Raw genomic sequence first — 26,560 nt, forward strand, 5'->3', positions numbered from 1 at the left:
ATGTGCCAGGGATAAAGAAGAATCTATTGTCTGTCTCTGCACTTGCTAGACTTGGATTTGTAGTCAAATTTGTGGATGACAGATGTACTGTTCATGATTTGACTTCTGGTGATACAATTATTGAATCTGGCACCTTGTTTTGTGGGCTGTATAGGCTCAATTCTTATGACAAGTGTGTGGAAGATTCAGCAAATGCAGTTTCTGGATGAAAAGGCAATTTCAAATGCAAAACTGTGGCATGCTCGTTTTGGTCATCTGAACTTTTAGTTTGCTGCGTTTGCAGAAATTTGATATGGTTGCTTCATTGCCCCCTCTTGAGGCACCATTGAAACATGTTTGTGAAGGCTGTATTTTGGGCAAAATGCAGCGTTCTGCGTTTCCAAAGGATGGTTCTGTGCGGGCCACTCGCAAATTGCAACTTGTACATAGTGATGTATGTGGGCCTATGCAAACTCCGTCACTTGTACTTCGTGACTTTCATTGATGATTACTCAAGGCATGCATGGGTATATCCACTGAAGGCAAAGTCCGAAGTGTTTTTGTGCTTCAAATAGTTTTTTCTTATGGTTGAAAATGTATCCAATTGTACTGTGGCACCCTCCGTTCTGATCGAGGGGGGGAGTATATGTCTAAAGAGTTTGATGCATTTCTGGCTAGTCGTGGGATAAAACACCAATGTACAGTGCCGTATACCCCTCAGCAAAATGGTGTTGCTGAGAGGAAAAACAGGTCACTTATGGAGATGGCACGATGTATGGTCAAGAGCCAAGCTTTGCCACATGCGTTTTGGCTTGAGGCTGTCATGTGTGGTGCATATGTACTTAACAGGTGTCCCACCAAGGCCTTGCAGTCTATTACTCCATACGAAGCTTGGCATGGCAGGAAGCCTTCTATTGGTCACTTGCGTGTCTTTGGTTGCTTGGCCTATGCTTTAGTGCCTATGCAACAACGCAGAAAATTGGATGATAAGGCTGTCAAATGCATTTTTGTTGGTTACAGTGCTGAGAGCAAGGGTTACAGATTGTATCATCCGCAGTCAAAGCGTATCTTGATTAGTCGAGATGTTGTTTTTGTGGAAGATGCTGTGCAGCCTTTGTTATCATGTACCAAAGAGACAGGTGTGAGCTCACGGGATGTATTTGATACGTTGTTGCCTATTTACAGGTGGGAATTCAAATGTAAGTCCTAATGAGGTAAATATTCAGCCTATGCAAATTTCAAACGACATCATAGATCAGCCTATTTCTGATGTAGATTTACAGGATATAATTCATGAGGATAGGGCTGAAAATGAGCAGGCTAGAGGTATGCCTAAATGGCTGGTGCAAACCTTGCGTGATAGTAAAATTGATGCACCTATATCTAGTCGTACTCGTTCAGGTTTTCAGCATGCCTCTTATGCATCAGATTGTTATGCTTTGGCTGTGTCTAGTATGTGTGAAGAGGAAGAACCTCTTTCATTTGATGAAGAGGAAGAACCTCTTTCATTTGATGAGGAAGAACCTCTTTCATTTGATGAGGCACAAAAATCAGAAAATTGGTTGGCTGCAATGCAAAGTGAATATGATGCTATAATGAAGAATGGTACATGGTCTTTGTGTGATTTGCCTATTGGTAAAAAGGCCATTGGATGTAAGTGGGTTTTTAAGTTGAAACGAAAGCCAGATGGCAGTGTTGATCGCTATAAGGCTAGGCTAGTTGCAAAGGGTTATGCTCAAGAAAAGGGCATTGATTTTGATGAGACCTTTGCTCCCACTTGTCGTATGACTACCATTCGTAGCATTTGTGCATTGGCAGCTCATAATGGTTAGAATGTACATCAGCTGGACATAAAGACTGCATTCTTGAATGGATATTTGCATGAGGAGGTGTATGTATCGCAGCCTCGTGGTTTTGTTCAAAGAGGGCAGGAAAACAAAGTGTGCAGGTTGAAAAAGGCTTTATATGGTTTAAAGCAAGCTCCACGAGCTTGGTATGAAAAGATACATGCATATTTGATTGCACATGGGTTTTAGAATAGTCCAACAGAAAGCACTTTGTATGTTAAACGTGTGGATGGTGTACATCTAATCATTGCTCTCTATGTCGATGACATGCTGCTCACAGGACCAAATGAGAGTCATATTGCTGATTTTAAGGCTGATTTGAATGCCTCTTTTGAGATGTCAGATTTGGGGCATTTGCATCATTATTTGGGGATACAATTTAAGCAGTGTGATGGAGGTATTGCTTGTCAGACAAAGTATATTGAGACATTGTTGCGGAGATTTGGCCTTGAAGACTGCAAGCCTATTTCTACTCCAATGGAGACAGGTTTGAAGTTGAGTCTTCATGATGCTGGAGATCACTTTGATGTCACACTCTATTAGATAGCTGTTGGTTGCCTCATTTATGTATGCATTATGAGGCCGGACATTCAGTTTGTAGTCTCACAGGTGAGCAGGTTTATGCATAGCCCAGGGTCTCAGCATTGGAAGGCAGTTAAACGCATCTTTCGCTACTTGAGTGGCACCATACATCTTGGGTTGTTTTATCCCAAGGGGGGATCATTGCCGCCAGATTTACATGCCTTTTCGGACTCAGATTGGGCTGGTTGCTATGACACAAGAGTGTCCACAAGTGGTTTTTGTTTCATGCTCGGTAGCTCATGCATATCTTGGTTGAGCAAGAAGCAACCTACTGTGGCCACTTCTAGTTGTGAAGCTGAGTACAGGGCAGCTTTCACAGCTACGGTTGAGTGTGTGTGGCTCAGACGGCTTATGGCTGATTTGGGTGTGTTGGACAGGAGTCTGCCACCTCTATTTACACTGACAGTCAGAGCACATTGGCAGTTGCAAGAAACCCAGTTTTTCATGCTTGCACAAAGCACATTGAGGTGCATTATCACTATGTCAGGGAGAGACTCTCAGCAGGAGAGATCAGCTTGGCCTATGTGCCAACACAAGACAACCTCGCCGATCTTTTCACAAAGGCGCTTCCTCGTGAGAAGTTCGAAGCTTTCCGCAAAGCTTTGGGCTTGCTCCCCTTTGTGGATTGATCTACTTCGGGCATGGCACTCCCCTATACATGAGTGCTAGCTCTCGTTCACACCATCACTCCCAGGGGGGATTTGTTGCCATATACATAGGCAGTGATGTGTGTGAACACACTTAGGACCGCCGGGGTACTTTTTCCCTCTTTAGGAGGTTTTTTCCCCCGGCTTGTATATACGCCCATCCTTCTAGGGCTAACTTATCTTTTGTACATTGACACAATCTAATACACTTTGTGTTGTGTGCATTCTTGCTCCTTCTTCTCCAAGCTTTGTGTGCTTTCCTGCAACCCTAATTCCAATAGTCATATATTGTGACAATCTTATTAGTATACACTTGGCCAGGAACCCAATTTTCCATGTGTGGATGAAACACATTGAGGTACATTACCACTTCATCAGGGAGAGTGTCTTGGGTCAGGCGACATGGACTTGGCTTACGTCAGCACACATGATCTAGTCGTTGATATCTTCATGAAGGCCTACGGAGCTGAGAAGCTCCACAGATTTCAAGATATGCTTGGGGTTCATGAGCTGGAGTTGAGCTTTAGGGGGAGTGTTGAGATGTTAAGCTCAACATGAGCTGAGACTCACGAGGTGTCTGTATGACTGTTCGACATTTATATCACTGGCGGGTTTGGTAGCTGGCAGAGATTCTATAGCTGGACTACACCAACTAGTCCACATCTACCCACTCCTCTTAGTGTGTTCACATTATGGACCGCTTGTATATACTCTATTATGTGTGTTAGTCACTTTATCTTCTTTGTAGACCTCTTTTGTTGTGTGAAGAAGAAGAAGAATTTTCAGCCTCTCACCTTGTGTGTTCTCTTCTAGGGTTTGTGTGAGTGTGTGTCCTTGCAAGAGCTTAAGCTCTCTTCTCCCCTACATGTTTTTAGTACAAAGGGAGGGGGGGAGTTCATTGTTGTGGCTACCCTTGTTTACCTCATTTTTTGGTTCCCACTGACATGTTCCATCTCGAGATCCATGCACTCCACCCTCGCAAAATTCACATCTAAGATTAAGGTCAAATAACACTACCTAGATGCTTGAAGTGTGTTTGTCACTTACTTCAGAAGGATATTTTTTAAGTTTTGTTCAAAAAAATACATTTATAGAAATGGAATTTATAATTTTGTAAAAATTTATAGAGGTGATAATAACAATTACCATAGACTGGTTACATAGATTGGTTACATAGGGGTTTATAAAAGAGGTCTTAAATGCACATGATATAGATGTTAAATTACACTAAGTGACCCCCTCAAGGTCTTATATTCCTCATTTATATAATGCTCGGCTGCCCGACTAGTCAAAATGTGAGAATGGGATTATTTCTTTTCTCATAGTCAAAATGTCCTATATACAAGACTCATTTGTACAATGCGCGACTTAGGTCCTAACTAATGTCAAGGGGCCTAATAAGTTTGTCTATGCTAATTTCCTAGTTTAAATGTACATTACTGGCATCACATAAGTCATAAGCTTGATGTTCAACTATCTTCTAGCATTACACAAGTTGTAACCTCATAGAATTGCCATAATCATTTTTACATAAAGCACAATGTCTTGACGAAGTTGCCACCCATTTTGGAGTGATGTTAGCCAATGTGGCCCAATATTAACCAATCCTGGCCATACCGCTAGGTGGTCTTCTTGGTGAACTTCAACTCAAGGAGAGTAGGTTCCATGGGTGTTTTTGTTTCAATGGAGCATCCTAGAGATCGTTGACTACATGTACAAAGATCTATACGCTGGTTGGCAGGTCTATGGTCTCTTTAGGTATTTTTTTATCAAGCGTTTGCCTTGATGCATGCCCTCTATTTTTTGTTGTTAGAAACTTTCTTCTCCTCTTTTTTTTTGTGTGGATTTGGAAGGACTTGTCTTGGGTGAGAAGTTCATTTTTTTTCGAGCCGAGGTCAGAAGCGAGTAGAGGTCCATAGTAGCATTTCAATTTACTACCATTGAAATAAACTCCCATCTTAATCCCATACAGGGTCTCTATCTTTACTACACCTTGAGGAGAAGTCTCTATCACTTGGACCTTTGTACATAAAAAGTTTTCATTTTGTGTTTTTGACACTATACGTTAGCACCATGTCTCGTATCTCCATACACTTACCCTTGAGTTGGATGTCAAACCACTACTTGTGCCTTAGTTCTTTAACCATCAATCCTTGTAAGAAGATCATAGTATTTGCTCAACAAGTTGCTTTAAAGCAACTAACCTCTACATTAGAGGATTTCTATTAAGGTTATGTCTGGCTGCAATTCAGAGGTTTGGAGCCAAGTGTTCCATTGGCAGGACTACATCAAGACCAAATGTGAACCATATTGTATGCCATGCGGTAGGCCTATAGAGCGGAGTGTATCTTGCGCTCCCAATTGCACCATGATGCTTCTATCGTCTTGGTGAGAATAGTGCACAAAGTCTTATTTATACTTTTAGCCAAGGCCGATCTCTTGTGGGTAATAAGGTGTCGACTTTCTCTGCACCATAAGAAATGCCTTGAGTGGGAACTCCACCACTTCATGTTGATAAAATTTGTAGCACAATTGTCAACCCCATTACATATGAAAGATATCACAATAAGTGTCATGAAACAACATTCTAAATGTTGTAATTATGAGAATAGATGGCTATGCCAAAAAATTATGTAATTTGTAAGCCTCTAGTTCATCTTTCATTAAGTTTTGGGTGCTTAAGGGTGAACAAGGGCCACTTGCATAAATAACATTATTCTCATAATCCCAAACAATCCCCCTTTTTTCCAATTGAGTTTAGTGTTATCTCCTTGCTCTCTTATGTCTATGGTGTGTGAGAGAGAGAGAGTTGAGAGGAGAGAGAGCTACATTCTGGGTGCATGTTTGTTAAGCTATTCTCACCACACTCTCAAGAAAACACTAGCAAAGGCATTATGCACACACCAATGAAGGTTCAACAAGAGAGAAAGAGATGAAACCACTTGCTTATCGTTTGGGGATGCAAATTAAATCCATTTAGAGCTTCCCAAGGGAGGCTCTTCAACCACTTTGAGAAGAGACTAGTGCCATCTTACCTTCCACTGCTTGTCACCAAATGGTTTTTATGTTGATTCTCTTGGAAAAATCCTCTCATAGCTCCATATCCATGGTGGTGCAACTCAATAACCTGCAAGACACACTCACACACACGCACACACTCTCTCACACACTAGTAAGAGGGCAAGAACACATGTACACGAGAGCTCTAAAATTGCACAAGGGAAGTGTGTGTTCTCATTCCTTACATTGTTATTTATACAAAACTTATAAGTGGCCGGGCACCCAAACTTGGGGCCATTGTGTAAAAATGAGAACAATGTGTCTCTACACCTATTAGTGTACATGTGTATGTGATGCCGACATTACACTTAGCTCGTACATCCATCGGGTGAAATCATTCTTGATGCGTGCATGAGCCTCTGTGATACAACTCCTAGCTATTGGGAACAAGAGATGAGATACCTCCTCACCCACCTCTCTGTCATAGTGGGGGCACATGCATGTTCTTACGATAGAACAAGGTAATTGTGAGATTGGTGACTTGCGCAAACAAATCTATTATAAAAATATTATAAGGCACAAAATTATTAATAAAATATCAGTGTTCTACCGCACACACCTGATCTCCTGTGTGTGGATGTAAGTAACCACCATCGTACACAAGCGTCCATGAATGATGAAGCTATAGTCCAGATTTCCCTGCATACTTCTATATCTTGCCCAAGTCTTGGGAAAGACAAAGAGTAACAAGGAATCCCTCATCTGCAAGGTGTGTGTTTGCAATCTCCATGACTTCCCTCACCAATGGTGTGGTTAATACATTCCACTCGTACTCCCTCTAATTTTCAATAGGAAAATTGTAAGTGCAATATGAAATGAAATTAAAATATACAATATGTGTTCTAACAATTTGTCTACCTGGTGAGACAAGGTGCACTCCATGCACTAGCATGGATGTAGGAAAATTGGCAAAAACAAGTCGAGCCACTATATAAGAGGGTACTCCATGGTGGTGGTACATGTGGTGATACAAGGTAGAGTGTGAGGTCTCAAACCACTCCTAAATACTACATGAATGTAAAGAAATATTAACAAAGCTAGCTTTAGACACAAGCTTGGCTTTAAATCTACTATATAATAAGATGGTTAATGTAACTACTCTACCTATCCTATGCAAAGTCATCAATGGCTGCCACATCCACCAAAAAAGCATCCACAAAAGTTGCGTATTGGCCCCCTTTCCATTGCCATACACATTTACATAGAGTTACTCAAAACACATTTACTACTCAAAACACAAATAGAAGTCTTTTAAAGTAACATGTTCATTTCAAATTCATGAATTAGCACACCATTAAAGTCTTGTACCTGTAGTACGCATTGCTGGGTGTCTCTATGAAGTTGGACGATCCATGATGGACTCAGGGACCGTAGACCTGCTCGTAGTGGCAGGTACAATTTTCCCCCCTCTTGCGAATAGGGGATGGCTTGTTGAGATTCAAGCTCGATGTCAGCTTGTGCCAGTTGCACTATGTGGTGCTGGCATGTTAGGTAGTAACATGTGTGAGACATAAATGACTGCGTCAAGCTGGTCATAGTGTGTGGACATTAGCTAGGGTTAGCAGTGTGTGGATACAACACATGTGTTGTAGATTATGGATTATGGCTTTATGCATTGTGTGAGAAGGGAGATGGCTTCCCTCTATGGTTAGGGTTTGATAATACATTAGGGTTTGCTCCTGTGTGTGTGTCTCCTCTCCCTCAACCTGTTTTTCATCATGGTATCAGAGCCTAGTCTATTAGGATTTTTGAGTGAGAGAGAAGAGAGAGAAGAAGCTGTGAAGCTTGCCATTGGAGCTGTGAAGCTTGGAGCACACCGATTTCCATCAAATCTGAGAGCTTGGCCTACCGGTTAAGGACTACTAAACATCCTTGAGCGGATTGCAGGTGCAAAAACACAAACAACACCAGATTTGAGCAAAGAGAAATTTTTGTTTGCAAGCTCTCCATTGAAGCTTGAGTGTGGTGAATGTATGAGGAAAATGGATGCAAATCTGACAAAGAATCATGTATCTGGCAAAGGGAATGTATTGGCAACTCATGTGCAAGCCCTACAATGAATTTGAAGCAAAGATGATGCATTTAAGTGATTGGAATTCACTGTTTTGAAGCCCTCACAAAAATAGAGAAGTGATGTCCATTGTGGATGAAATTAAAGCCGGTTTTTTGCAAAAATCACTACATTGATGGATAGTGTACATGCCTAAGAGTGTTGGGCACCCATATCTATCTTCAATTACCATTATAAACCTCTCAAATCACCTCAGGAGCAGGCAATGCAGCCTGTAGGGAAGAAACAGAGCAGTTTTCTCATCTTTTTGAAAAGTAGAGGTTATATTCTACTTGGTTGATTGATTAAATTTAGAATTTGCTTAGCAATTGTGTGATACACATACTTGAGGAGGTTTCTATATGATTGGTTGAAGTAATTATGCATTATGGAGCTGATTAAACAGGCTATCTATAGTGATTAGTGTAATAGAGGGTGATTAATTGGCTAATTACTCTCTCAACTTAAAAAATTGGTCTAATTCCTTTTACATGGAGTTGTAGACATCATTGCTAAGCTAATGAATGCATGGTCACTCAATTTGGACAAGAATCAAAGGAATTAGAGCACTTTTACTACTGGTTTTTACTGGTTTTTCTCAAAACAGAGAAGGGGATTTGATAAATTTGGTATGTACGCACCTTGGTTGGTGTTAATATGCAAGGCTTCAAATTGCAATGTAGTGGTTCAATCAAGTGTGGATAACTTGCATTGCATAGAAGTATGTAGATGCATTGGCAACTATCAATGCCCCCATGCTTGATGATGATTTGGTAGACATTACCTTGCGTGGTCTTGGCAAGGAGTACAAGTCTTTTGATACATCTATTTTTGTTCGGAGTACAGGTTTACCAGATTTTGATGAGTTGGTTTCACTCTTGCTTGTTGAGGAAATCAAACTCAGTTCATGATGCATCTACTAGCCATGATGATAATGGCAAAAATCAGGCTTTCTATTCACAAAGGGGATTTAGAGGCAAGGGGAGATTTGCACCACGAGGCCGTGGTAATGGTTGTGGATGGACGACAGGTCACCACAATAGAATTTTCAGCCTTCATATGGTGCCAGAGGTGGTCGTGGGGATATACACCTCAGAGAGGAAGAGGTTATCCTCGTGGTAGAGGACGTTGTCAAGGCCAACAAACATCTATGCAAAATGTGGAATGCCATTACTGTGGAAAATTTGGTCATATGGCACGTGATTGTTTCCACAAACAAAATGATTTGAGTGGGGGTAGAGCACAACATGGTGGACATTATGCACAACATGGTGGAAATTATGCAAATGGTGGAAATTTTGCATCAAGCAGTAATGATGGTAGCGCAAATCACTTGTTTTCCATGAAACATGTCGTGGGATCTATGATAACAAATGGTGACAGTGACACTTGGTATATGGACTCTGGAGCATCAAACCATATGACTTGTCATGGCAAATGGTTTGAACATATGAAGCCTATGGATGTGAAAGGCTATGTGGAGATAGGAGATGATACCCAACATGCTATCACACATGTTGGAAGTGTACCATTGGTTATGCACAATGGTGAAACAAAGTCTATGGTAGATGTCTTGCATGTGCCTTCTATTACAAAAATTTTGGCCTCAGTTGGTCAAATGGTGGAACAAGGATTACAGATTCGTTTCAACGAGCATGGTTGCTTCGTTGAGGATTTCAAAAATGGATGTAGAGTGCCAAAGGCAAGAAAGAAGGCAGGTTATTTAAGTTGGATACTGGGATTCCTGAGTTGAAATCAGCCATGTTCTCTAAAAGCCGAAATGTGGTACAAGACATTGACATGTGGCATAAAAGGATTGGACAAGTGAACATACAAAGGTTAAAGAACATGCAGGCAAGAGGCATTGCTAGTGGGCTGCCTAGGTTCAAGTATGATGGGAATATGCATGTCTCTGATGCTTGTTGCTAGTTTGGAAAGCACGCAAGGTTGCCGTTTCCTAAAGAAGGCAACATGAGTAGCAGGCCACTTGAGATAGTTCATAGTGATGTATGGAGTCCTGCACAAAACCCATCCGTTAAAGGCATCTTGTATTATGTGACATTCATTGATGATTTCAGCAGAATGACTTGGATTTACTTTCTCAGAGAGAAAAGTGAAGTGTTGGGAAAGTTTATGGACTTCAAAGCTTTTGCAAAGAAGCAATATGGTTCTTGGATAAAATGTTTGAGGACAGATGGAGGAGGTGAATACACCTCACATGCTTTTGAGAATTTCTTGAGAAAGCATGGCATAAGAAGGCAGTTAACTTGTAGGTACACACCTCAGCAAAATGGTGTTGTTGAGAGGAAGAATAGAGTCATTTGTGACGTGGCCAGGGTGATGCTCAATGAAAAGAGCATGCCAGACTATTATTGGTAGAAACGTGTGCCACAGCGGTGTATGTACTTAATAAGACACCCACAGTAGCCATACATGGAAGTACACCAGAGATGCGACTTACAAGTTTTAGGCCAGACATTGGACACCTCTAAGTGTTTGGTTGCATATAGCTTATGTGCATGTGCCTGATGAGAGAAGGAGGAAGTTGGATCCTAAGGCAGAAAAGTGTGTTTTTGTTAGGTATGCACAGGATCGCAAGGCATTTAAATGTTACAATCCACGAACTAGGCAAGCGGTTATCTCACAAGATGTGGTTGCCTTACCACAAGGCAAAAATGTCATTGGTCGCAAATGGATTTATAAGGTGAAATGCAAATCAGATGGTTCCATTGAGCACCATAAAGCGTGGCTGGTAGCTAAGGGTTATGCACAAACCCAAGGCTTGGACTATGATGAAACATTTAGTCCAGTTGCAAAGATGGGAATAGTGAGAGCGGTCATTGCTATGGCTGTAGCAAATGGTTGGGAAATGCATCAAATGGATGTGAAAAATACATTTCTAAATGGTGATTTACAAGAGGAAGTTTATATGGCACAGCCAGAAGGATATGTACACCCGAGGTACCCCACTCATGTATGTAGATTCAAGAAAGCATTGTATGGTTTGAAGTAAGAACCTCGAGCTTGGAGTGATAAGATAAGTCGATATCTTATCTCCCTTGGATTTCAGGTTTCTTCAGTAGATTCTTCACTCTATGTGAAGAAAACAGATCATGGGATTGCCTTACTTGTCATCTATGTGGATTACTTGATTGTCACGAGAGATCATGCTACAGATGTTATGCATGTCAAGAAGGCATTGAGTGGGCAGTTTGATATGAAAGACTTGGGTGAATTGAGATATTTTCTTGGGATTGAAGTGATCAAAGACCATGCAGGGACATGGTTAGTGCAACGCCAATATGCATTGGATATGTTGGAAAAATATGGGATGACGGGGTGTAAGCCAATGAGTATACCTTTGGAGCAGAATGTGAAGCTATGAGCTGATTTTGGTGAAGAGTTGGATGATCCATCTATGTATAGAAAGATGGTTGGCAGTCTTATTTACATGACTATCACACGCCCGGATCTCAGTTATACTGTGGGACTAGTAAGCCAATTTATGCAAAGCCCTAGAAAACCTCATTTGGATGCAGTGAGACGCATTATGCGCTATGTAAAGACCACTGCACATTATGGTCTTCTTTATGAGCATGGTAAAGGCTTGGATATACACGGCTACACAGACACAGATTGGGCAGGTAGCTCGTATGACAGGAGGTCTACTAGTGGTCATGCCTTTACATTTGGAAGTGCAATGGTGAGTTGGAGCAGCAAGAAGCAACCTACTATTGCTTTATCTAGTACAGAGGCTGAATACAGGGGTGTAGCCATTGTTACAAGTGGAGGAGTAGGGTTAAAGAGTCTCTTGGCTGATTTGGGTGAGCATATTGATGGCAAGGTTGTCATTCATTGTGACAACATGAGCAGCATACAGTTGTGACAAGAATCCAGTTTTTCATGCGCGGACCAAACACATAGAGGTCCACTATCATTTTGTCAGAGAGAAAGTGTTGGATGGTACAGTGGATTTGCAGTATGTGAAGACTGAAGAGCAGGCCGACATCTTTACAAAGCCACTTAGCAGGGAGAAGTTTGAGTACTTCCGTACTATGTTGGGAGTACATGGGATGAGCTTGAGGGGGAGTGTTGAGAGCCTTGATAGCCTAAGCTCATCTACATCTTCATCTATGGCAGCACATCATGAGCTTGAGAGGGAATGTTGAGATTCAAGCTCAATGTCAGCTTGTGCTAGTTGCACTATGTGCTGGCATGTAGGTAGTAGCATGTGTGAGACATAAATGACCGCGTCCAGCTGGTCATAGTGTGTGGACATTAGCTAGGGTTAGCAGTGTGTGGACACAACACATGTAGTGTGTTGTAGATTATGGATTATGGCTTTATGCATTGTGTGAGAAGGAGATGGCTTCCCTCCATGGTTAGGGTTTGATAATACACTAGGGTTTTCTCCTGTGTGTGTGTCTCCTCTCCCTCTACCTGGTTTTCATCATGGCTCACTCTCATCCCATCCTCATCCTCTATAACCACCCTATTTATTTGGTTAGACGGCTCCTTACCATGGATCTTCTCTTTCCCTTTGTTGGTTTTCTTTGAAATCTTTTTCCTAACTACTTTGTCACCTCCTATGTGGATGGAGATGTGATGCTCACATTCAAAACCACTTTGGGATTTTCTTGAAGAAAAATCAATGACCAAAACCCTTAATGATTTCAACTATCTTAATTTTGAGAGTGTCAAGTAGGTTTTAGTTTACTTACGGGCATGCAACTTGTTGCTCTTGCTTAGGGATAACTCCAAGGGGTACTCAATCCACCAAGGACAATGGGTGCACTCCCATGAAGTAATACCCCTCTCCACCAAGGTAGTTGAGAACATAGTGTTTTCATCATGTGGATCTTGCCACTCTGCATTCTCAGAGGGCATATCTGAAATGCATTCGTGCTCAATGGAGTTCAAGAGCCACCTATAAAAGAGAGCTCATCATGCTTTTTAAACCATAGATTTTTGATGACATAAGAAGCAAACTAACATATACTTAAATGGCTAGAGAATGAAATGTAACACTACTTGTATACAAGCCTCTTGCTTGAGAATGGAAACTCAAGCATGTTAACCCCATCAAGAAGCACTCTTCATGTTGCCTAACATGTGAGAGTATGCATTTATCACATGAATTTTGCATTGGGTTTTAAAATATCCCTCAAAAATCTTAGGCATTTGAGGCCCTTCCACCTCAAACTTGGCAATTTGATTGCATGCCTTGTTAAACATATGTAGCCAATATGCTTCTTGCGTCATGTAAGATCTTAATTTCTTATAATCCCTAAAGTGCGGCCCCTTTTGGATCTTTGACCTTTGTCAAAGTCATCATATGCAATATTTATTTTCGCTTACATACACTCCATACAAAACATTCAAGTTTGAAAAAAATAGATGTCATACTTTCAATATTGACATAAAGTTTTAGATTCAATATCAAGAGAACCCCATGAACAAATTAAAGCAATGAACATGAGATTTTTAAGGACACCACATACCTCTCTGTAGTTATCTTCGTGGAGCACAAGCTATATAGCTTGTCTCTAGTTATGCCAACCTTGGTTTTGTCTATCCAATCTCTGTTAAAGAGCATAGAAAATAACTTCTCCCCATTCGCAAGGTTTGCAATGCATAGGTATTTATAATCGCTATCTCAAAATTTCTCCTCCTTGCGTTTTATGTACTCATCCATCTTTCTCTTTAACTCCTCACCCTCAAATCCACGACCAATAAGCTTACTCTCCTCATCCTTAAGGAATTGTTCCCATTTACCCTAAATACAAATCAAAACCATGTACACAAATGCCAAATGAGATTTGATGCGAAGCAATTAAGCATACACACAAATCACATCAAATATTGAGTACCTTCCATGTGAGATCCTTGTCCTCTCTGCACATCGAATTCTGGAGAGCTAACAGCAAAAGTAGATACCTCACGTGGAGGGAAGAGCTTCCCACTTGGGGCCTCACCCACGAATGTCCGGACAACAGACTAATCCCTCGGTTCTACATCGAACTCTGGAGAGCTAGCAGCGGAAGTAGCAACCTCACGTGGAGGGAAGAGCTTCCCACTTGGGGCCTCACCCACGAATGTCCGGACAAGAGACTAATCCCTCGGTTCTTTCAAACCCAAAAAAACTTCCCTTGCCCAGAAAGCATAGGCGATTCCTCCAGGAAAATCTTCTAACATAGTGAAGAGCCTTAAGTATCCTTTGTATTCCGATCGAACCCACAGGTCACATGGCTGGATCAAAGGAGGAACTTGCACAGCCAACCGCCCAAGCACTGTATTGATGGGATCCATTATAAACATTTGGTTATGTTTTGTCCTGGGGTACCAAGGAAAAGAGGTCCTAGGCCCCCTAGCCAGCACTCGTGCAAAAACTAAATAGACACACCACTTACGCACCCAATATGAAATTACCTTTTCTTAGATTCAACTATTTCCAAAACAACATTGTAATAAAACCACACTGTTTCCATCATAATCCTCAGTATTCCAGTTCTTCCAGGATCCAAATTCTAACTTTTTCAATTTCCAACCATGAAATCCAATTCCACTCATTCCTTCCTCAGTGTACCTATGGCATCATCTGCAACCAAAACGCTCACCACTTGGTCAGTCCCTCTAGGCTCACCTAGTACTTCACTCAGGGGCCTTTTCAATAGTTCTCCTAGCTCATAGTACCGAGGAATATAATCAAGATTTTTCCATAAAATCCATATGGACTCTCCGTTGAAGATCAGCTAGATCAACCAACAAGATCCATTTATCCAAAAGAGCCATGAAACTAGGTTCATCATTCTAAGGACCACAAACATCTCACTAAAGGGAAAGGGTCTACCCAGGCCCTTCACATCAACCCGGTCCACCTGTATATCAGCAGTACCCACCACAAGGAGTTTACCCTGGGTACCACATGGGACCAAAAGGGGTACATACTAACCCACCTATTAGACAAGGGCCTCCAATGGTATATTATTCTCCTAGCCCCGCTCCTTCGCCAACATTTCATCAAACTACACCTGTTCTAGCCATGGCAAGGGTAACACCAAAAATGTTGAGATTAGCCATAGAAATAGGGAGGGGGTGGCTGTAGGCATCACGCCCCCAACACCAGCGCAACTTGCACTTGCACCAAGATTAGCGCGGAATAAACCCACTATCTTGAAGCTTATCATGAAATTTGATGGGACTGGAGATTTGATCCCACATTTGGAGATTTTTAATCAAATTTGTGAAGCCTTTGGCCATATAGAAGATCAAGTCAAGGTGAGTGCCTTCGCCCTCACCCTTGATGGCAAAGCAAACAATGTTTCATGTCCGTGAAAGCTGAGGACAAGGCCACGTTTGAAGCCTTGAAAGAGGCCTTCAAGGTTGGATATTCTCACCAAGGCACCAGATGGAGCCCAATGGAGCAGCTCCATAACGTCAGATAAAAAGAAGGAGAAACCATCAGAGACTACATCAATAGAGTTCGATATCTCCACTCATGCTGCAGTGCCAGAGGAAAGTTCTGACAAGAGATTAATAGGGAGATTTCTTGAGGGTCTTGATGAAGTGTCCTTACACAACTCATTGTATGCCTTGGGCCATACCTCCTTTGAGCAATACTGCAGGAGTGCTATGGATTTTAAGGAAAACTTCAAGGGAACACGTTCCCGAGAACTTCATGAGGGCACATCAGAAGCTTCCTTCAAGACTACTAGCACAAAGCCTGATGGAAAAAGCAGGGAGTCCATGTCAGGACAACATGCAGAGAAATTGGCCACTACATTAATGCAGCAAATGAAAGTACTCTGCACATAATTCTGTGTCGATTGTTCGTGTGGTGGAAGAATTTGGGCCATTGCACTTAGTCAGATTTTTTCCAGCTTTGCTTGAACTTCACCTTCCTCCAGTATCTTAAGACACTCGGGGCTATGGTAGTGGAGAGCTACTTTTCCATGGGGCGTATGCGTTTCGCTGGTGATGATGGTCCCCTGGAAGGCTTGGGAATAGGGACCCAAGAAATTTAGCTTTGGTTTATATATTGTCCTTTTTCTCTGCTTGGGCGGGGATTCCATAGCACTTGTAGCTTGTGATGCGGCTGGAGTTTTGTGTGCTTCGGACTCTGAGGCTGACATCTGTACAATCACAAGGTATCGGTCTCATGACTGGTGGGGCTTGATACCATCTTTTTTTTTTTTTTGTATATACATATGTTTATATATATATATTTTGATGTGGAATAGGTTAGAGAGTTCGTTAGTGTAGAAGTAATTTTATCTTATTAGTAGTCAGCATATGGCATGAATCCACAGGGTGCGAAGAGGGTTGACCTGTGAAAGTGCAGACCCGTGAAATGGTTGAGTCATGAAATTGTTGGCTCGTGAAACAGTGAGTCATGAAATGGTTGTCCATGAAAACGCAGACCCGTGAAATGGTTGAGTCGTGAAATTGTTGGCTCGTGAAATGGTGGGTTGTGAAATGGTTGTCCGTGAAAATGCAAACCCGTGAAATGGTTGGCCATGTGAAAATGTAGATAAATTTGTTGGCCAAGAGGTAATGTTGGTATTTCTTGACAGCGTAAACCATGGCCAATCCTTCTCTCTCTGTGTCTGGTTGGTCTCGAACCTTCCATGATTGGAATCGTTTGCTGTACCACCTCAGGTGGTACCCCTTTCATCTCCTTGTAATTCTAGGTGAAACAATCTTTAAATTCCTTAAGGAGAGAAATGAGCTTTTCCTCTTTAGCCAAAGTCAAATATTTAGCAATGTATACGGGCTTCTTCCCCTCGTCCTGCAATATCCACCTCCTTGACTTCTTCTGGGCCATCGTATGATGCGAATAGCCCATCCTCTTTCACACTAGTAGGCTGTCAGTCGGACCACCCTCCGTTCGTTCATTCTCAATAGTGTAGTTCTTGAAATGGTTCGGTGCAGAAAGCAAGTCTGTCTTGTCCTCACTGTCACTTTTGGCTTTAGCCATGATCTTTTTTGCCTCACGTTCTGTCTCTGCTAGGGCTTTATTGCATTTTCGACGTCCTGCTTTTGTAAGCTTGGGTGCGTCTACTGCTGCTGGCACTTGAAGGACGCCTTCTCTTTATTCCTCCCCTCCAACAATATCTTACTCAACTCCTCACCCCAATCCTTTGAGAATTCATCGTGTACCTTAGTAGCCTCAAGGTATCTTAGCCCCACTGGGTGTTCGTAGGTCTGCTTCGTATATAGGGCATTTCGTCGGGCTGTATATTGTTTTTGTCTCCACCATCAGGCATTGAGCACTGGTATAGCTTTGTGCCACAGTACCTTCTGTACTTGATGTTTTCCCTCCTGATTCCTCATCCATAGTCTGCCAATTAACCATGCAAATAGAGGTCATAGGGACGGTTCCAGATTCAAAATACTGGGTTCCCCTGGGCTGTATTACATCAATGGTAGCCAACACATGCATCCAATTTTCACTGAAGTCTGGAGGAGGTAGTGACACATACATTTTCATTTCCTCCTCATCCTTGGATTCCCCCTCTATGGGTTGGCATATCTGTATGGACGTGGTTCATTCCGTTGTTGTGACCGAATCGTTACCAAACAACTGCCCTTCCATGGGGTGTGCTTTCCATTCTCTCAGATCAAACTTCAAGATTTGCGAATCCCTAGGTACATACACGCGATCCAAGGCCCAATCATGCACCAATTTGGATTCCCTCTCATGAAGGGTCTCCCAAATATTATGTCATATGTATTAGGTTGGCGCATAAGAAGTCCATGACCACAAATGTATGACGATAGCGAAACGTAAAAAGTCTGAATTTAACATTTCCTAAGAACCCAATGGAACTTGAAGATGTTCCATCAGCCATTTTCACGAGATTAAATCTGCTTTTTTTAGATCACGCTTCCCCCAGTTTTCCCAGCAACGTTTGGTAATGATGCTAACCCCCGCCCCACCATCTAGGATAGCCAATGCTTGGTATCTTATGATGAATCAAGATGCTAGCGTTCGTGTCGTCACTTTCATAGTAGCATCCCAGTTGGTTAACTGGTATCTTAACAACTTGGGTTTACCTTTTGTATGCTTCAAGGTTCGATCTGCCAGGGGTGGCAGAGTCTCATCTATATTATCGGCTGGCCTTAGACCACCCTCTACCCATTCTTTTATGTCTGTCTTTCAACCAAACTTCAAAAATCATCATCCTTCAATCAGAATCCAAATCAATTCATCAATTTTCAACCATAATTCTAAAATCATATCAACCAGCATTCGAAATCATCATGTAGGATAGCATTTTTGCTCATAACTTCAAGGTCTTAGATTCACTCGTATATATTGTCAAAACAGAGCTACAGTTATACCCATAGTATACGGGTAGTCATGGCCCTTGGTGCTATAAGGTAAACGTTATCATATCTAGGCCTCAAGCAAGTCGGGGATTCCACACAATTGCGGTACTTCCATCTAAAAACCTAGTTTCCAATTTATGAATTTCCATTCTGAATATCAACTCGTACAAATTTCAACACACAATTACAATATTTCACTGGTAACTCATAAAATTTTGACATTTCTTGCTTCTTGGTTTATCAACTTTAACCAAATTGCTCTAATACAAGCTGTGAGATCCTGGCCCTCTCTACGCACATCAAACTCTCGAGTGCTGGCAGCGGAAATAGCAACCTCATGCACAGGGTAGAGCTTCCCACTCGGAGCCTCGCCTACACGAATGTTCGGGCAAGAGAGTAGTCCGGTGGTTCTTCTCCAAAATTGAACCAGGAGAAAACTTTCCTCACCCCTAGAAAGCATAGGCGACTCCTCCAGAAAAATCTTCTAATGTAGTCAAGGGTCTTCACACTATCCTTTGTATTCCGACCGAGCCCGCGGGTCACATGGTTGAATCGAAGGAGGAACTTGCACTTGGTTCATAGAGACCAATGCTTTTTCCCCCATCAAAAGAGGCACATCCGTTGGTTCTTTTCCATAGAACAAGAATTACCCTGTGACTTACTTCAACTATCGTAACTTGAACAGAATTGAATTTTATTATAGGAATCCATCGATCCAGCCCATGGGTTAGCCAACCGCCCAACCACTGTATTGATAGGATCCATTATAAAAATTTAGTTATGTTTTGTCCTGGGTACCAGGGAAAAGAGTTCCCAGGCCCCCTAGTTGGCTCTCATGCAAAAATTAAATAGACACACCACTTATGCACCCAATATGAAATTGCCTTTTCTTAGATTCACTATTTCCAAATAGATTTGCAATAAAACCACACTGTTTTCATAATCCTCAGTATTCCATTTCCAAGTTCCTATTTCCAACTTTTCCACTTAGGTCCCCACGACATCATTCCAAATCCAATTTCTAGTCATTCCTTCCTCAGCGTACCTATGGCATCATCGGCAACTAGAACGCTCACCACCTCGTCAGTCCCTCTAGGCTCACCTAGTACTTCACTCAAGGGCCTTTTCAATAGTTCCTAGCCCATAGTATCTAAGAATATAATTAATTATTCCATTCATTCCTTCCTCAGTGCACCTATGGAATCATTGGCAACCAGAACGCTCACCACCTAGTCACTCAGGGGCCTTTTCAATAGTTCCTAGCCCATAGTACCTAGGAGTATAATCTCATAAAATCCATATGGACTCTCCGTTGTTGAAGATTGGCTAGATCAACCAATAAGATCCATTTATCAAAAAGAGCCATGAACTCATCCATTGAAGACCAGCAAGGCCAATCAACCAGATCCATGCCCTTGTTCAGAAAATAACTCCAACTCATTTTCTTCCTCGACGCACGTGTGGGATAGGCCACTTCCTTGGCCCCTCATCCACCGTACCGGAAGCTCACCATTTTAACTGAACAACCGAGGCTGGTCAAGACCTCTGCCAACCTTGCCACACAAGATGTCCTTCTTTGACTCTGTCATCTGTTTGCAACCTTTTCCACTTCGGTCCCCCACGACCTATAAGATAGTTAAAATGCTTTCCCAGCATTCTTGATATAAAACAATCTTTAAAAAATAGGTTTCACATGCAAATACAGTTTTCAAACAAAATTTCCATCTTTCCATATCATTCCTAATCGTTTCTCTGTGGATGCTCTCTTAAAACGATCGGCCAAGGTGAGCCATCCCATATTGCACATCACTTCACATCATTCCTCATTTTTCACATCATCCCATGTCATTCACATCATTCCTCATTTTTCACATCATCCCACGTCATTCACATCATTCTACATCATTTCCACATTCATTCACATCATCCCACATCATTCCCACATTCATTCACATCATCCCACATCATTCCCACGTTCATTCACATCATCCCACATCATTCCCACATTCATTCACATCATCCCACATTATTCCCACATTCATTCACATCATCCCACATCATTTCCACATTCATTCACATCAACCACATCAATCCACATCACTCCACATCAATCCACATCAATCTATACATCAATCCACATCAATCTATACATCAATCCACACAACATCTATGTCAATCCACATCAATCCACATCAACCACATCAATCCACACATCATCCACATCTTTCCATACATTCCACACATCATTCCACACATCATCCACATCTTTCCATACATTCCACACATCATTCCACACATTCCACACATCACCCCACATCACTCCACATCATTCCACACCTCAATCCAATTTCCACAAACAAGATAGTCTCTTTTCACTTTGAGCGAATCAGGTTTAATTATCAACTTTCCTTGATCCAGTTATCAAAATTTTTGTTATACAATCAACCAAGTTAAGAGTACAGTTACTCTACTTTACATACTGACAAAACTTTCTAGGTCTTGGCCAATTACTTGGCTCAGTTAAAGGAGCATTGGTGGGCTCGATACTCGAGACTAGCCCCACAGCAGCTTCAGTGGTGGCCAGAGCAGCTCGGCTGCTGCTGCTGCTTTGACCTTTGTACACCGAGGGGAACTCTTCCTCTGAAATTTGGGTTATACCAGCCAATTGGTTGCTAAATGTCCTTCCTTTGAGCATATCTGACACACTGGTCTATCATTTGTTAATACTGAGGCATACTTCAATGCTTTAAGCCTCTTTAACAGTTGTTCATCATCCAATCCTCTTTAACAGTTGTTCATCTTCCAATCCTTTCTACTTCAATGATTTAAGCCTCTTTAACAGTTGTTCATCATCCAATCCTTTCTTCTTCTTTTTGCCCTTATCTTTGGACTTTGAAGATTTCTTCTTCTTTTTCCTTTTCTGTCTAGTTAATTCATCATCTGAATCTGAGTCACTATTATATTCTGAATCTGAGTCACTATTATATTTTGAATTATCATCAGAGCTCTTTGAGTTTGTATCTCCATCAGAGTTAGATTCCAGGTCTGAATCAGACCTCTTTTTCTTTTCCTTCTTCCTGGTAACACCCAACCTCTTTTCTACTCTTACTGCTACTTGCACCAAAGCATCAAAACCTGTAGCAATGTCTACATTAATGTCTACATTAGCCACTGCTGATCTGATTGTCTTCCTTAATCCATTCAGGAAATAAGAAGCTAACATTGGAAAGCCTATCTGCTCCTTCCAATCTTCGAGAGAGAACCCTGAACTTCTGAGCATAGTCCTCTACTAGCATTTCTTTTTGTTGAAGATCTTTAATTTTATTTATGATGTCATTGGTTGTTTTCTCCCTTTTGAACCTGGCAAGAAAACTATCTCTCAAGGCATCAAAGTTTCCAAAATGTCCCAAACCATACTGGCTAAACCAATCCATTGCTGAGCCTTCTAAGGTAGCAGCAAACTGCCTCTTCTTCACCTCTCCCCCATAAAGTGTGTCATAGCCACTAGCCTCCCACCTTGTTTGGAATTGGGCTACATGGCAGTCAGTGTCCTCCTTGGGTTTTCCCCTGAACTTTGCTGATCTCACCTTTGGCTTCTGTGCTGGTGGATTTTGAGGATTCATTACTGCCCCTCTAACTGGCCTCCTTGCTAAGACTGGTAATGGTTCAAACTGCAACCTTGTCCTACTACTTCCCCTAATAACTCTATTCAACAAGGTTCCCCCAAGAAATGTCCTGAAAGTGCTTGAGAATACTGGTGGATTTTGAGCATCCTCAACACTTCCTGCTTCTGCATTATCATTTGAATCATTATTTAAAATTGGAATACCCAAATCAGATTCAGATTGTACCGAACCTGTCGGAATCCCTTCTCCTTGAACAGCATCCACAAACTGATCATGTACTTCTTCCTCATCACATCAATCTCCTCTGCTTCTTGATCCAATGTTTCCTCCTCTACATCTTCTTCCAAAATAGTTTCCAATGCTACACTTGTTCCCGGAGGAACTTCATAATCTGAATCATAATCATCACCTTCTTCATCATCATTTTTGCCTGTTAAAGCAGCGTCAGCATCTCTGGCCCTTGACCTTGTATAATATCTTCTTGAATTCCCCAAATTATCTTCAGACATCCAAGACTAGTGGTCCTCTGAATTCTGGCTTCAGGCCTGTAGCCTTCCGATTGTTGATTCTCTCCATTGCCTCTCTAGATTTACCAACGCTAACACAACTGTCTAGTGACTCACAGGTAATTTTTGGATTCTGCTTTTGGGGCTTTTGTGAATTACATGCTTCATTGCAAAATTCCATGTGTAGGCACACTAATATAGTGCAAAAATTCCAAGTGCAGGGTTTAGTAAACATTAGGTATTTTTCTAAAATTTGTGTCATGGCTGTAGATTCTTCTTCATCACCATGAGTGAAAATTTGTGCCATGGCTGAAGATTTTTCTAAAAGAAAAAGGAAACTGCCATGGATGTAGATTCTTCTTCATCACCTAGAGTGAAAGTGTCAATAAATCTTGTGTAAGATGAGTGGACTTTTCTTGCTTACAGTTATGATGCATCATTAGAGCATATGTCTCTCAGTGTTAATGAAAGACTTGACACATGGTACTTTGACAGTGGTGCTTCTAAACACATAAGCTCTCAAAGGAATTTATTTAAGAAGATTATGGCCGCCCTTGAGGGAAAAATGATAACATGTGTAAACAATTATTCTTATCCGGTCAAGGGAGTTGTTGAGGTGATCCTCACAACAACAAATGGTGTAGACTTATGTCTTTCAGATGTATTGTATGTGCTTGGGATTAAGAATAATTTAATGTCACTCTCTGTTAAGGCTTTATTATGTAATTCTTAGACCTTAGTCAAAGGGCTTGGGGAGTTAGTTACGTATAGATGTACCCTTTGGGATCTGAACCGAGTAGTTATTACCCTGACAGTTGTATCTAGGGATAAGAGGAATGGAACGTTGATTCTAATCGCTAATGAATAAAGGAGAAGTTCTGCTATGTCTTTGCTCAATGTTTATTATGTCTTTCTTGATGTTTGTGCAATCATTATGCTGTCACACGATGAATCAGAGTCTGCGCTCTGATGTGCTCTGAGTGGTATTGAGAGATGTATTATTTATTAATGCCTTGTACAGAACCTTTTAGAGAGCCATGTACACATTGGTGATCCTGCGGGTTCGAATGCCCTGAGTTCTGGGAGGATACGACACACACTTTCTTGAGAAGGGGGGATAGCATGGAAAAGATGGGGGCGTAGCTACGCAGCTGATGGTGGGGATAGTTGATGAACAACGGCAACACTCGCTTGTTGGAAGCTATAGAGCTGACAGAACGGAACAGGAAGCGTTGGCGAGCGATGGCACATTTCTTAGAGTCCATAGTTGAGATGAAAAGATGAAAGAGTAGAGGTAAAATCTATATCCATCATTGGAATGGGATTATGTAATACATTCGTACACCACATTACAATAGAAAAAAACCACAAAAATGCATGAGATGAATTGAAAATTTTATTTGGGGCAAAGGGAAATAACTCTAAAATCAACCTTAAAATATAGCTTTTTGGTTTTGGACATAAAATTAAATGTTTCTTTTTACACATGCCAATAAAATGAAGAGCAACATGCAACATTTAGCTATTATTAGGATTAGCTCCCTCATGTAAGAAGAAGATTACATTGCCGTCCGCTTAAATTGAAGAGCACATATTGAATATCATTTTGACAATTGGTGGGGGGTCAAAATGGCAGAGTCAATGGACGGCACGGGTGACGAAAACGGACGTCGAGGTGGCTGGACAGAAGGTCTTCAAAAGAGCTCAAAAGCAAGGCCTGTGCCACGTAAGGCACAAAGTTGGGAGGAGCTCCACCCACTATGCTTGTAGTTCCGACTGAGGGTTGGGCAGACCTCCCCACACGTCTTGTTAGTAGCTGGCGGCGCAAAGGGTTGGCGCGGACAAAGTGCCGAGAAGGTAGGGAATCATTGCATCTCAAAATGTTCAGGAAAGCAGCCCCATCAAAGTTTTGCGAGATGCCTACGCAATGTACACTACTGCTCCACGTTTCTCTGTCGCCCAGGAGGGGAGTTGCAATTACACACAAAAGTACACAGGACATAGTATACCAAGATCACAGAGATGGTGAGTGATGGAGATGCAAATGTCTGGATTGCAGTGGAAAGTGTGCGGACCTCAAAAGTCAACTGCTCAACCCTCGCTTGTTGCCCAAAGAAATGTTGAAAAAAATGCATGCTCAGGTTGGATCCACCACACCTCAAGCTGCTGCATCCAAAGTGGGACCTAAAAAAGTCAACTCCCAGAAAAAGGGCAAATGAGATGCACCACTTTGAATGTCAAGGGGTTGACTGACCTTTCAAAAGTCCAACTAGTGAAACAATGGCTAAAGAAACAAGGAAGATTTGACTTTATAGCTCTAACTGAAGTCAAAGTTAGCGGGGATGAGCTTCAAAAAAGGTTGCTAGAGCACATCTAGATCTACACAGCCCACTGTCAGGGGTCTAGAGGAGTGGCTATGGGTATGCATGTAGACCATCAGAATGAACTGAAAGACGTGAGGATTGATACATTTGATCAATGGGCTGCATTTGAAATGGGCTGAAAGACGTGAGGATTGATATGTTTGATCAATGGGCTGCATTTGAAATGACAACCTTCTCCTTCATTGGGATTTATGCTGGAGGTCCTCAAGCGATCAGAATTAGAACCTAGGGTACCCTGAGAAGCGTCCCTGATCCTATCATTCTAATGGGAGACTTCAATATGGTGGAATCCAAAAATGACAGATTAAGAGGGTTGGGACAAGTCATTAAAGGGACAGAGCTCCTAGCCTGGCAGCACACTGCTGATCACTTTAAGCTATGTGACGTAGGGAATATGGGAGACTTTACGTGGCAGAACTATGCCCATGGGGAATTGACCATGAAAGCAAGATTGGACAGAGGATACATTAGCAAAACCCTCGATAACTCCTACATCAGATGTGAATGTATAACTGACATCTCTACTTGTCTCTCAGATCATTACCCCGTGATATTAGTGTTGGATAACCATGACAAAAAGGTCTCTAATCAATGGTTTCACACGGATCCTGCCTTTGCCTTTGCCCTGTTCAAAATGCCTATTATTGAAGGAAGTCAAAAGAGTCTAGACTGAATTCTTCAGCTGTGGCATAACCCCGGCGAGGGCTTGGAGTCTGGCCATCAAATCTACCCAAGCTCTTTTGATTTGCATTAGGAAAGAGGTAACCAGAATCAGGAAAAACAGAAGAGATCTGCTATATCTGAAACTAAAAGAACTGAAAATGGTAGCCAATAAGGAAGATGCGGCTATTCAAGAAGCTGTTCTTAGTAAAAGGTTCTCTAATCAATGGTTCCACATGGATCCTGCCCTGTTCAAAATGCCTATTATTCAGGAGGAAGTCAAAAGAATCTGGACTGAATTCTTCAGCTGTGGCATAACCCCTACGAGGGCTTGGAGTCTGGCCATCAAATCTACCCAAGCTCTTTTGATTTGCATTAGGAAAGAGGTAACCAGAATCAGGAAAAATAGAAGAGATCTCCTATATCTGAAACTAAAAGAACTGGAAATTGTTGGATAGGTGTCATCTCCAGATGGTGTCACGCTAGTGGCACACTCTTTAGCCTCTAGGCATTTTTGGGATTTATAGCATTCATTTCCATTTTTTCCTATTTACACATTTTTGGGTAGAGGAAAGGGTGGAGGAACTTTTCTAGAGATTCGTTCATCTTGTGCCTATATATATGAGGCATTGTAGTTCATTTCTAATCAAGTTGGCTAGTGGCTCATTGATGAGTTCTTGAGTACATTGTCTCTTCTCTCATCTCTTCTTTCTCACATGGTATCAGAGCAAGGTGGTGGCGCACATAGAGCCTCCTTATCTTTCTTCCTCTCTACCTCTAGTCCTCTTCAACAACCCCGCTTTCAATTGCGTTTTTTCATTTTTTTGATTTTTTGTTGCGTTTTTTTAGGATTGTGCCCGCGTGCCCTGCTGGAATCATCGTGGTCT

General features: G+C 41.7%; 1 pseudogene; it reads right to left on the minus strand.

Annotated features, from left to right (window-relative positions):
- Nucleotides 1-13,247: 13,247 nt before the first annotated feature.
- LOC147630905 (uncharacterized) lies at nt 13,248-13,860 on the minus strand (annotated as a pseudogene).
- Between the last annotated feature and the right edge of the window lie 12,700 nt (nt 13,861-26,560).

Source organism: Cibotium barometz, chromosome 15 (genome assembly GCF_041138505.1).
Source record: "Cibotium barometz isolate CiBa-2024 chromosome 15, ASM4113850v1, whole genome shotgun sequence".
Classification (NCBI taxonomy): domain Eukaryota; kingdom Viridiplantae; phylum Streptophyta; class Polypodiopsida; order Cyatheales; family Cibotiaceae; genus Cibotium; species Cibotium barometz.